We start from the raw sequence: 12843 nt of genomic DNA on the forward strand, positions 1-12843 counted from the left end.
GTGATGCTGACTCGCTTGCCAGGTTGGCATGAATTAAACAAACACTTTTCTTTCTTGCTTTCCTTACTAAAGAGGTCAATTGTGTTCAAATGCAGATTTCAAACTATCAACAAGATGACAAAGTCAAGAAATGTAGTTTAAGTGTGAATCAAGTTTTTGGCAAGCAAGTTGCAATTCCTAAAACTAGCAACTTGAGTCTGACTCGAGTCATATCAAGTCAAATACAATAGAATATATCTTTATTTATAGCGCATTTAACAACCGCTGGTGCGCTATCAAATCGCTTTCCATATGGTGTCATATAAATTTGCGGGAAATTAGAGCACAAATTAAAACACAGAAACACATAAACAATGGATACCAAAAGAACAGCAGAACAGCGTCAGTCTCATGCTGAGTCGAAAGCTGAAGAATAAAAATGTGTCTTCAAACGGGTTTTAAAAGTTGACAGTGAGGGGGCTTGCCTAACATTTAATGGAAGCTCATTCCATAGGGAAGGACCGGCAACAGAAAAGGCACGATCCCTCCTGAGGCTACGCTTAGTCCTCGGCAACTCAGCACTCCAACAACATGATCGCTGGCTCTCATGCTGAGCAAAATGCTGGTTGCCGTGTCATCGACAAATGAGTTAGTCATCGATGGAAAGATTTCATTTTGCAATATACCTAAATAGATTCAGAATGTACGACACATGAAAGGAACATTTTCAATATTTTCATAATAAATTAGGTATCCTGCCGAGAAAAAAAAAGATAATTGTACTAGAACTAAGTCACATTTTGAGAGTTACTATATACTTTAAATATACTTTTATCTACCGAGTCATTGATTTGATTACTTTAGCAAGTGGGGAAGTCCTGGCTTTCACACTCGCATTACAGACCAAACAAGTTGGTACCGTATTTTCCGGACTATAAGGTGCACCCGTAGATATGCTGCGCCAACACTTTTTTGGAGGAAAAAAAAATTGATAAAAAAAAAAATATATATATATAGAAGCCGTACCAGGCTATAAGCCGCAGTTTTCTATGTTGAAAAAAAAATGTTGTTTACTACATGTACACAACGATTTTGTTCTGTGAATGCACATAAAGGTACATGAACAGATTTTTAAAACAGAGCCATATAACACGGCAACAACTTTGCTAATTAAAAAAAAACAGACCCAAGAGAAAAAAAAATCAAGATTTATTTAGCGTATTTTCGGAACTAAAGAGCGTCCTTACCATTGAAAGAAAAATCCAAAGAAAAGCTGCACCCTTGTATTAGCCGCATGGTTCAAAATCCCGGAAAAAAGTAGCGGTTTATAGTTAGTAAAATATGGTAATCCAGATACACATTAGGAAGTAAGATATGTATTTAGTAAAATATGTTCTTAATATCCACTGGAATTGTCACATATAAGTGCCATGTGTAAATTCTACATGGTCTAAACGACATGCGTTTCCATGCCATCATGGATCTGTTTCTTTGCTAATTCTGTGTATTTCCGACTTGATTTTCACTACTAACACTTAGACTGTATCACATTGACCGTCTGATGAGATGCGAGCCACTTCTTATGCGCCGCAATCACGGACAGTCTCTTTAAGATCCTCCCCCACGGAGAGCAATTTTAATCAGCGCAAACGACACATCTTGGATTTGAAGATAAGCGGGAACAAAGGCGTGTCGCATTTGATCGTTGTCTTGTAACGTTGCATAAGCCACTCAGCTCATGACACACTTAAACAAGCAAGGTGCTTATGTAACTGCTCCATAATGCAGCTTTAGTAACAAAGCAAATGAAGGAATCTACTAGTCAAGCAAAACACACACACACACTCACACATTCCTGCTTTTGTCCTGGGCATGCTTGATGATATGTTTTGAAATGTTAAAAAAAAAAAAAAACATAAAGGTACAGCTGTAAAGAATTTCCTCCACTGATGGTGACTCACGTCAGGAAGTGGAAAAGTGAATAATAAGCGCTGCACAAACACAAAGCGTGCACGGCCACGCGCACTCACATAGTTTCTGAAACTGCGTGTGGGGGTGCGTGTGTGCGTGTGTGTGTGTGTGTGTGTGAGTGAATGAGTATGATCTCGGGTGTGGTCGTAAGGAGATGGGAAAGTAATTTAGTGCTTTTTCTGTTTATAAATTCAAACGCACTGCAAAGCCTTTCACGGGGTCATTAATATTTGACAGCCAACATGGCTTTTTTTTCTATCAGAGCAAGATTTTTTTCACGATGACTTTTCTCCGCTGCACATGTAAAGCCTTGTGTCGCCGCACATTACAGGCTTTTGCTTTTATCCCCACCACCTCACCCCCATGTTTTACTGCTCGCCGAAGATCCACGATGAGGATGCACAATTTAAGCAGGGTACACATGGAGCGATAATCAGGCTGAATTTGAGCGTTTTCTCGTTCTAAGTCAGCAAAAGCCCAATTGGCAAATATCTCCAAATGGTTCTGAGTGATTGTCCTGTTGGGTGTGGTGGGTTGAGTGATTTTTTTTGTCTTCCTGATCAGCACAGAAAAGGCTACGAATCTGAAATAATAAACTTGTGCAATATTTATGACAGCAAATTCTTAAGTGTGTAAGAACAACAACATTTTTCCTCCCAAATACAGAAAAAGCCTGATTATCTCTTGGGTGTAGATATACAATCAGCCCGCATATGAGCATTTTACCTATCTTCTGACCAGTTAATTTTCCTTCCTGACTGTTCGGAAACCGATTGGGCTTAATATCGAAATGTTATATGCAATGGCAATCCCTACGAGTGTCGTTGGCACAGAGTTTTAACATTTTAATCAAAGTGAACAACTCATGGTCGGTCTGATTGTCTGCTGTCTAAGCGTACTTTTTCAGATCACCTGGCCAGAAGACAGGACCAACAATCGCAATACCGAGTCCTACAATTGAGGATGGGTGTGCTTTGTTGGTCATGTTAAGTACAACGCACAGAACAGGCAGATAGCCCTTGATGTTTTTTGTCTTTCATTCTCACAAAACTCAAAATGTAACTTTTCCTGTCACTTTTCCTGCTGGTGAGGATCCTAAAGGGGTTTAACCTCCCCAAAGCAAACATCCATCCATCCATCATCTGTACCGCTTCTCCTCACTAGGGTCGCGGGGGGTGCTGGACCCTATCCCAGCTATCTTCGGGCAGTAGGCGGGGGACACCCTGAACTGGTTGCCAGCCAATTGCAGGGCACCAAAGCAAACAAAAACGGAAAGAATGGCATCACAAAATAAGAATGCAAAAATTTGTTGGTGTCACCGGCAGCGTTAAAATGTACTTAGATGACTGGAGAAACATTTTGTCTGGTAATTTAAAGACCCTGTAAAGTGAAATCTTACATTGGTTTAGAAAACATTTCCGGTACATGTAGTACTAGAAAATTTATGAGTGTGTTAAACAGTTTTTGATCATTTCAACAGCAAACTAGTTCGTCAAGAGTTGGAAAGTTTAAGACTGTGCAAGTGACTACATCCAACCTTGTAGATGATGTATTTTGCCTAACCCAAAAAAAAAGATACAAAAGGAAAGTTTCAGGAGCAAAGAATGTCCAAAGAAACCATTTGCTCAACAATTTGAATGAAGAGACAAGCAAATCAGTAAGGAGATCCCAAAACAACAAATATTTTAGACAAGGTAATTTCCGGACTCAAACCCGATAGAGCATGCACTTTACTGACTAAAGAAGAAAATGGGTATTATGTAAACCCCCCCAAAGCTTTCAGTCTATCTGAAAATAAAAGAAATGGCTCACTTTTGAAGCGACTTTATATGTGGTCAGTACATGCATAGTACACAAAGAACAATTCAAATATTCACGCCTGAGAAATGATTACACTGGACGCGACAGTTAATTTAAGTGATATGCCATTCAACATATCGTACATGCGGTAGCGAGCAGAAACATCAACACTTTGAATTAAAAAAAAAGTCCAAAGTTTTTGAACCTTTTTGAGTAAGGTAACATTAAATATTTAAGATAAATTATAGTATACGACATAAATATTAATTTGGCGCAATGATTATATGCTCTGAAGAAATGTATTGGCAGTTCTGGCAATGCCATAAATCACCCTGTTTGTGTGAGTATAGCTTCATCTTACAGTTGCAGTTCTCGTCTCTTGATCTCTTTTTATTTATTAAACAAATTCTAACTTGAAACTTTCAACAAAAAAATAACATTTAATAATTTCAAGAAAAAGAAGAAAGAATCTAAATACTTTTTTCATTTGTGCGATAATTACACTGGTCAAGGATGTTTTAATCAGAGATGGCTTAATGTCTACCGAAACGTAGTATTAACTGATTTAAAAAATGTCTTTACTGTTTTCTAAAACAATAGGTTTTAAAAATACTATAATGTTTTTCATTTTTATGTTTGCCCAATAAAAACTTATACAATACAGATTTTACCTTGCGCTCTAATTTATCGTTATAATGTTGAGAAGAAAATTGCACCTTAGGTTGAGCAACAAAATTAAACATTAATTCATAAAAAATACTAAATATACCACTATTTTGTTAGTCGTAAAAAAAATTGCAGATTCAGATTCAGACGAAAATTAATTGAAATAGGTTTGGTTGTATCCCTGATTAAAAAATGTAGGAAAACAATTGTTGACCAGTGTTCCCGTTAAACTCTTGCAAAAAAATGCTTGAAAAAATGTCACACTGACTTTGGGTGCTGCGTGCTGCAAATATTTAACCATTTTAATAAATAATTTTAGATTACAATGAGCTTTTAAAATACATCATATGTAATAAGAAAATAATTGCCTGTTTTCTATGTTGAGCTGATATAATTAGTAATGTGAAAGCATAGTACTGAAGCGTAGTTACATTCATTGTGCGTCATCCACTTTCAGCCCATTATTTCCATGCACAATGTGTACAGGTGCAGCCTAATTCAAATGGACCACATCACCGTGGCCATACACAAATCTCTGGCTTGTCTCCATGGCGACGACTGCCTTACATAAGATCCTTGTTGTATTATGTTAACAGTCACAATATTTGGCTCTTGTGGGGGTTTTTTTGCTTTGTTTTGTTTATTTTCAAATATCGCTTAATTCGGTCGGTCAAAAGCACTTCTTTGAAAAAGACTTTTAATGTTCAACACGGATGAATCGTAGTCGCAAATACTGTTATTTCTTTTTCCAACCTTTCAGTCACTGGAAAATAGATTATCATTCACTTCCGCCACGGCTGACTGCAACAGGTCGACTGCATGTGGTAGCTTTCAGCATGGGATTATCGCACTATTCAAAGAGGAGTGACGTGATTGACAGGTTTTCTTCTCATTTTCAACCCTCTCATTTTGTATTCCAGCGTGACTGTGCAAATTTAACCCTCGAAGTCCATTATTTTTTCCACTCTATATGGATTAAAAATGATTAAAGTCCTTGCAGAGTGAAAATAAATGTTTCTGTAAGTATGACACCCCACAGGGAATGGTTATAAAGTGAGTCTGCAAAATCGAGAAAAATCAAGCCATATGCCACACTATTGCTGCTTTGGACATCTGCCCTCTAAGAAAAAAAAAGAAATATAATAAAATGGCTGACTTGCAACAAATGGAATGCATGTGTTTTTATTGTGAAATCCATCAGCCACCTATTTTAGGGGCTGGTCATAAGGGTGGACAAGCCCGGACACAATTCAGAGTTGTGTGCAGTGTTTGCAAGCGCTCCATTGTTTACAATATTTGTTTCAAAGCTAGACACTCAAACACAAAATGACGTGAGAATATTAGCACTTTCTTGACTGCTTTAGCTCCTGACAATGTTTTTTCTGTTTGCAGTTGCATCGAAGGAACAAAAATAACGCTAATGTACAGAAAAGAAAGATGAACGTTCACTTTGAGAAATGATGTCATAACTTAAACAAATTCTAATCGCATGTTAGCATGTTACCTTACAGTGCAACAAATGCTGAAAATGTTTTGGGCCAGCTTGCAAGTACATAGACGCATAAATGTAGCAAAAAAGAAAAAAAAAAGGTCGCGTCAGCCAAACACGAGTGTGGACGCAGAGGGGGGTCTGAGTCTACACCACAACGTGTTGATTTGTTGCTTGTCGCTTTTTTTATTTTAAATAGTCTATATTTATCACTGTAAAAAATGGGGAGTGTTATTTACTTGAAAAATCCTAGTAAAGTTTTTTAACTCAGAAATTGTAAGCAAATTTCACAAGATGCGGTAGAGGATCGTACCGACGACTTCAAGACAGGGAGAAGGCCACTCGACACCTGAGACGTGACTCTGCTCTGGTCTGTAAGTAGATTGATGTCAAGTGCAAACCAAAATCCTACCTCAAAATCGACGTTTTTTTGGCCTCCTGTTGGAAATACCATCAAAATATTCATCCCAAGGTGCGGATCCATAGCTCAGGTGTAGAGCAGTTGTTGTCAGTTCAATCCTCAATCACATTACAAAAGTAAGAGGTAATTTCCATTGAGTGACTTCTTTTTAATTCAATATACTAGTGATATTTACTCAGAAACTCTCCTTGTAAAATTTACTTACTGAGTGAAAAAAAACGTACTAGATTTTTTTCAAGTAAATATCACTCCCCATTTTTTTTTACAGTGTAGAGCAGGGGTGGGCAAAGTTTTTGATTGGCGGGCCACAATGGGTTCTAAAGTTTGACAGAGGGGCCGTACCAGGAGCAGATGGATGGAGTGTTTTGGTCACCTCACCTCATCAGAGAAAAAAAAAAAAATTTAAATGAAAGTGAACAAAAGCATTACAACGATAAATAAGTAAATATAAAACATTAACGACGTTTATTCATTTAATTTTTTTCAAGTTCGGTGGGCCGGATTAAAACATTTAAGAGGCCGTATGTGGCCCCCGGGCCATAGTTTGCCCACGCCTGGACTGTAGAGGATTCGGTAAAGTAGCTAAATTGCTGCCAGATCATCATGGCAACCGTACTCCGCATTTACATGAGACAGAACTGCTTTGAACCAGAGTGTGGAGACTTGATATTAAGTGTGCCCCAATTCTTTAACCTTTGTGCATTTTAGCAGATTGAGCCACCTGGGAACTGTTTTCAAGTTGTGAAAGAAATACAAACTGTATCTCCTTTTAATGCATATTCACCAGGAGGGAGTTCTAGTTGTCATAGACATGAAGAGTTTTGTCTGCTATTATTTTGCCGTAACCCTGGATCAGCACATCGCAACCGCAAAGTGACTGAAAAAGTCAGTCTTCTCGATAAAGCGAAACTTAGTTAAAATGGCTCCCTTATTTGCAAGATGACTAATTTGTGTGGGCGGTCTAAAAAGCCTCTAAAATTGTCTGATTGTTCAACAGAAGTGTTTCATTTTGCACTTGACGCTTATTGTTTTCGTTTTGTTGGTACCAATCAAGTAGCACTAAGAAGAAATATTTAAAAAACATAAAAATATAATATTATGTATTATTCCAAATATTCAAATATTTCACACAGTTGCCACATCCAAAAGAAAATGATGGTGTTATATAAAATGACAGTATGTGTGCAACTGGAAAATTTGCTGGCATTGCATTTTTAGGGGGCATTGAAAACCATGTGCCAAAGACATGGGGATTAAAAGATTATCCATTCATCCATTTTCAATTTTCAATTTTTTTATACCACTTGTCCTCATTAGGGCTGCAGGTGAGCTACATACAGTCTATCCCAGCTGACTTATGAGGGAACCGTTTGGCACCCTGGGTTGTCTGCCAGTTAATCACAAGGCACACACATCCATTTCTTTTCTATAGTGCTTGTCCTTATTAGTCACAGGTTCTGTGGATCCTATCCCAGCTGTTTCAGCGAGAAAATTAAGATTCACCCGAAAACAAACATCTAACAGGCATGTGTTTGCAATGTGAGAAGAAGCCGGCAAGCTGAATTTCTAAATTTATATATCACATCACATACATTTGTGAATGTTCTAGATAGAAAAGGTCAAATCAAATTCTAAGTGAAATGTTATCATCTGAAAGGCTAAGTCACAACACTATTATTTGAGGTCCATACTTGAGATGATACAATTATCAGCACATCATAGTCAGATAACATCACCCAAACACTACAAACTGCAGATTCATATATTTATGGCTATATCACTTCCTCCTCACCACAATTTAAAATCATGTCTGGTAGGCAGTATTATTTATAGAGAATGCCTCAAATGCTAACATGCTAATAGTCAGTATGCTAACATCAAAAGTGCAACCTGAGTACTGAAATCAAATCAGGCTTTTACGGACTTTATAATAATTGGTAGTATGTTAGAATTTGATCAATTATTTAAACATATAGCAATGTAGCATCCTTGAGTGTGGGATTAGACATGCTAACATAGCGCAATGGCAATGAGAGATTGATGATAATTTGGGAACAATTGGGCGGAATATCAAATGAGAACTGATGACGTGCAGACATGCTAACATTCTGTAATCTAACATAAAGCAAAAGAGCAGCGTTATTAGCAGCACCGAAGGAGATTCATAAGAACGACTTTCCTTTAGGTGCTATTTCAAATGAGAATTGATGAAGATAGCAAACTGAATGATAAGGAATATCAAAAAGAATGTTTGCGTCTTGCCCATATATTTATGTTTCATAACATGCTAAATTGCTATCAGTTGGTATGACTACCAAAGATAATAATCTGGGAAAATACGACACCAAGAGAGCTTGATAAAAGAAGATTTTAAATCATGCTGTCGAGTACTAATATTTAGAATAAAAGTTGATTAAATTCTAAAATTGTATCAGTTGGTTGGCCAACAACTGCCGAGAAAGCACCCTGCATACAGAAAATGCGAAAACAAATTGATAAGGATTTTAAATCTTGCTCTTTTGATGAGAGCCGTTCTCGATGAAAAATGAGCTAATTTACTAACAGTTGGCATGCTATATAGCAACATATGGCAATACGGCAACAGAGTAATTGTTTTGTCGGTTGCTGTATCAAATGTGAGTTGAAAACATGAAAACAGTTCGAATGCTAACGCAATATAGCAACCTGAGTTGAGACCCAAAGATTCAGGTCTTCCTGGGTCACACTTTCCAAGGTGTCACGCACTCATCTTGGAACACGAGCGCAGTTAAATTTGGGTGAGCTTTTGCGGACATGAGCCGGACGACAGGAGAATCCTGAAATAAAGTCAATCTGACAAGATGGTTGCTTTCCTCCCTCTACTGTGACAGTTCATTCAGGACGAGGGAAAAACCGTCAAAAATGCTTAGCTTTGCTTGAGCGGCCTTTATTACAGCGCCCGAGGCAAACTGGCATTGGATTACTATTAGTATTTATACAGACTATTTTTAAAACTGCTATGTTACTTAAAATGTGCTCTAATTGTCCCAAGCTGACATTTAGAGTGTTGCGAAAACTTGCTCGTCTTCGTTTGAGGTCAGGGTACCGCAGTGTTTGGTGTTTTCGCTTGTTACATCTCTTACATGTCTTTGTGGTCACATCACTTCCTCCCAACCGTTCCCTCACTTCTTCTATGTGAGACGCGAGAGGGGAGAGTCGACCCTGTCGCGCAGATCAGGAACCCTGGCAAAGGCCACTGAAATGTCAATAGCATTGTCAGTCCAAGTCAAGGCCTTATCTGTATAATTAAAAAAAAAAAAAAATTGTCATAACAGGATTCAAGATACTTTTTTTCCCATATGTCTGAGTCTTATTGAGGCCCTATTTTCCTGCCCAGCAAAATTGTAGCGCAAAGCGCACTCTAACTTTGCGCATGGGTGGAGTTTTCTTTCTTTTGGCATTTTCGCAGTTAGAAACGGGTGTTTGCGCCACTGTGGGAGTAACACGTCGACTTGCTTCCCAGCCAATGGAAGCGGTTTTTTTTTCAATATTTTTTCAACATTTAAGTTTTTTTTTGTTTGTTTTTCCATTTTTGATTGTTTTGATTTTCTAATGCATTCAAACAGGCCGTCATTTATATGCAGTTTTTCGCTAATCACGGTATGGCCCGGTCCTTATCCCCTGCAAATCACGTGGGTTGACTGCATGTGTGAGTGTTGGTGTGAAAGTTACACATCAGTCACCATAGGAGAGAGCAACTCAAATCGTTTTTTTCCGCATGTGTCATTCATGCTGTCCAAATTACACATCAGTGGCAACAGCAGACAATAATGCAAAAACATTTTTTTTTCCATTTGTGTATTAGCGTCAATATCATGAACGCAAAGGCGGTTTTCCAAAAACGTGCATGAGTCTTGATATCTGTGAGTTACATAAATCACAACAGAATGCAGCAATTCCAAATCAGTTTTGTTTTACAGTCTTGAAGGTCAACATTGTGCCTCATCCACTACAGCAGACAGTGATTCAAGTGCTTTTTTTTTATTTTCTATATTCATGATTTTAATGAGGCTGGTCAGAATTTCGAAATGCAAAAAAGCAAGATGGTAAGGAAGGGAAGCAATATCTGTCGCGATATACATTGTAGTGAGTGATGTGGAGTTGAAAGTTGTGCACCAGTCACAACAGTCGGGCTATACACACTAGAACATTAAAGTTGCTGCCTCGCATGTTTTTATACACAATAACGTTTTAGCTTGTCTATTCTGAGGGGTCGCCTCCATTCTCTTTGCTGTCACTCTCACAAAAGACCCACACAATACAAGTGTTTCTCTGTTTTGTATCAAGACACAAAATAAGGATTAATTAGCCAGGCCATTATTCTCCTTGTGTGGAAAAAAGAGAATTATTATAAAATGACAGTTAGTGGCGTTCAAATGTAATTTCACAAGCAGGATTGAGACGAAATTCCAGCTAATGCGCTCAGGTAGATGTTGCTTCAACTCTTCCAATACTGACACAGTATGCGGCTTGTTTAACATAATTTCTGCTGCTCGGATGATGATAAATGAAATCCATTACGTCCACTCATGGGCATGCGGTACACGCACACACGAACACACACGGGCTTGTGTTTAGAGCAAAGAGGTCAGCACATGTGCGGCAACTATAGGGCACGTATACTGTACCGCGATGCATAAATGAGGTGTAGTTTGGAAAAAGTCCAAATCGTATGTTAGTTTGTGCACTTTTCCTTTAGTAGCAGCATACTGGGACAAAGTTCACGTGATGGTTTGTAGCATAATAAACATGCTGCCTAGCAACAACGTTTGTCAGGAGAAGTCAGGCCCTACCAATTCTGAATAATAATACAAAACTAATCACTAAAGTAGAAAGTGTTAAAAAAGCTGTTTTCCACGACATCTAAGTTGCGCATCCGTCACTAGAGTGGAGGAGGGTATACAGTTTTACAAACGCTATTTTATCCCACTCACATGTTTTAAACACGCGTATACTTAACCTTAATAAAAACCCATTTTGAGTACACACAAAACAAATTGCAAGCATAAAGTGCACCCAAAATACTCTATGTATTTGTATCTAGGTGTTAGATGCCTTAGTGCCTTTAAGAGGCGGGGCCTAGTGGAGTGTTTGTTTTTTTTTTTTTACATAAGCCAGTCCTGGAATGTCTACTAGGCGTGTGCTGTGGTAGACGGGAAGTCCTGCTTGAGTGTGCTCATTGTGTTGATTTGTTTCATTTATTTCAATTCTAGTACATTTTTAACCATTGGGATTAATTAAAATGTTATTAATCATTAGCATTGCCCCAAAATACCATTTTTATTTTGTTCTTAATAAAGAAAAATGTTATATTAAGTAGAAGCATTAATTCCTAAAGTTCCTTACTTGAGTCCTAAATATGAAGAACAGAATCTCCTTCCAGAATCCAATGAGCCCACTCAAGTTTTTTTTTTTTTTTTTTTAAATCAGGCAGCTCATTTCTATTCAAATAAGGATTTATTGTCCATGCCTGCGCACACTATGCACACACATTAGTGTCAGAGCACAGTTAGTTGGCTGTGCACTGATGAGAGGATGTAAGTCAGCCATGCAGTAATGTTCACTGGACTGACCTCAGTGATGATCTAACCGCAACAGACATCCACTCACTCCAGACTGGCCCCAATGGAAACTCCCATGAAAGTCAGTATCAGGCATGCTAACAACAGCTAGCACCGCCACACGGACAACTCATTCGGCAAATAGTAATAAGCTAGTTCATAAACCCTATCTAAAGCATTAATAAAATGTTTTATTGTGCGATGAATTAACCAGATAGGCTAAAACTACCACGAATAAATTCATCTTATGTATAAAACTTAGACGGTACTTGTTTGAATCTTTGAAAAAAGAATCAACATGCATGCCATTGATTGACTAACATATTATTAGAATAAAAGTATGATGTTGTTAGCACTATGATGCTAATCTTATACTTTGAATGTGAGGCCCCGTTACTGTCAATGATCAGGTTGAATTCAATGATAATAATTTTAGCGTTCATTTATTTATTTTTAAAGGTTCTTATAGTCTAATTTGTTATTGTTAAAGGGAACTTTCCAGAATCCAGATAAGTAATTGTATTATTTGTATTCTGTTATACACTATATCTGTTTAATTAATTTTAATAACTCGATTAATAAGCAATAAATCTCTATTAATAAAAAAAAAGAAAAAAAACAAGAATAGAAATATGATTTCCATATTCTTGTATGCGCAAAAACTACTTATATGGCTTTATAGAATTCCTAGCTATCCGTGCCAAAGCAAAATCTTTCCCTGGGTACTATGTAGCAGACATGGAAGCAATGTTTGATATAATCCACAAATCCATTCAACTCCTCATATTCCATCATGCAAATTGCACAACAAAGACTAGCTACAATTTATATCATGACCGATCCTTTGTCTGTAAAACAGATGCAGTGCATTATTTTTATCAAACACGCCAGCAATTGCACCAGGTTTGCTCCTCTAG

This window comes from Idiotropiscis lumnitzeri, chromosome 11 (assembly GCF_059441095.1).
Source record: "Idiotropiscis lumnitzeri isolate Australia: NSW breed Sydney's pygmy pipehorse chromosome 11, RoL_Ilum_1.0, whole genome shotgun sequence".
Lineage (NCBI taxonomy): Eukaryota > Metazoa > Chordata > Actinopteri > Syngnathiformes > Syngnathidae > Idiotropiscis > Idiotropiscis lumnitzeri.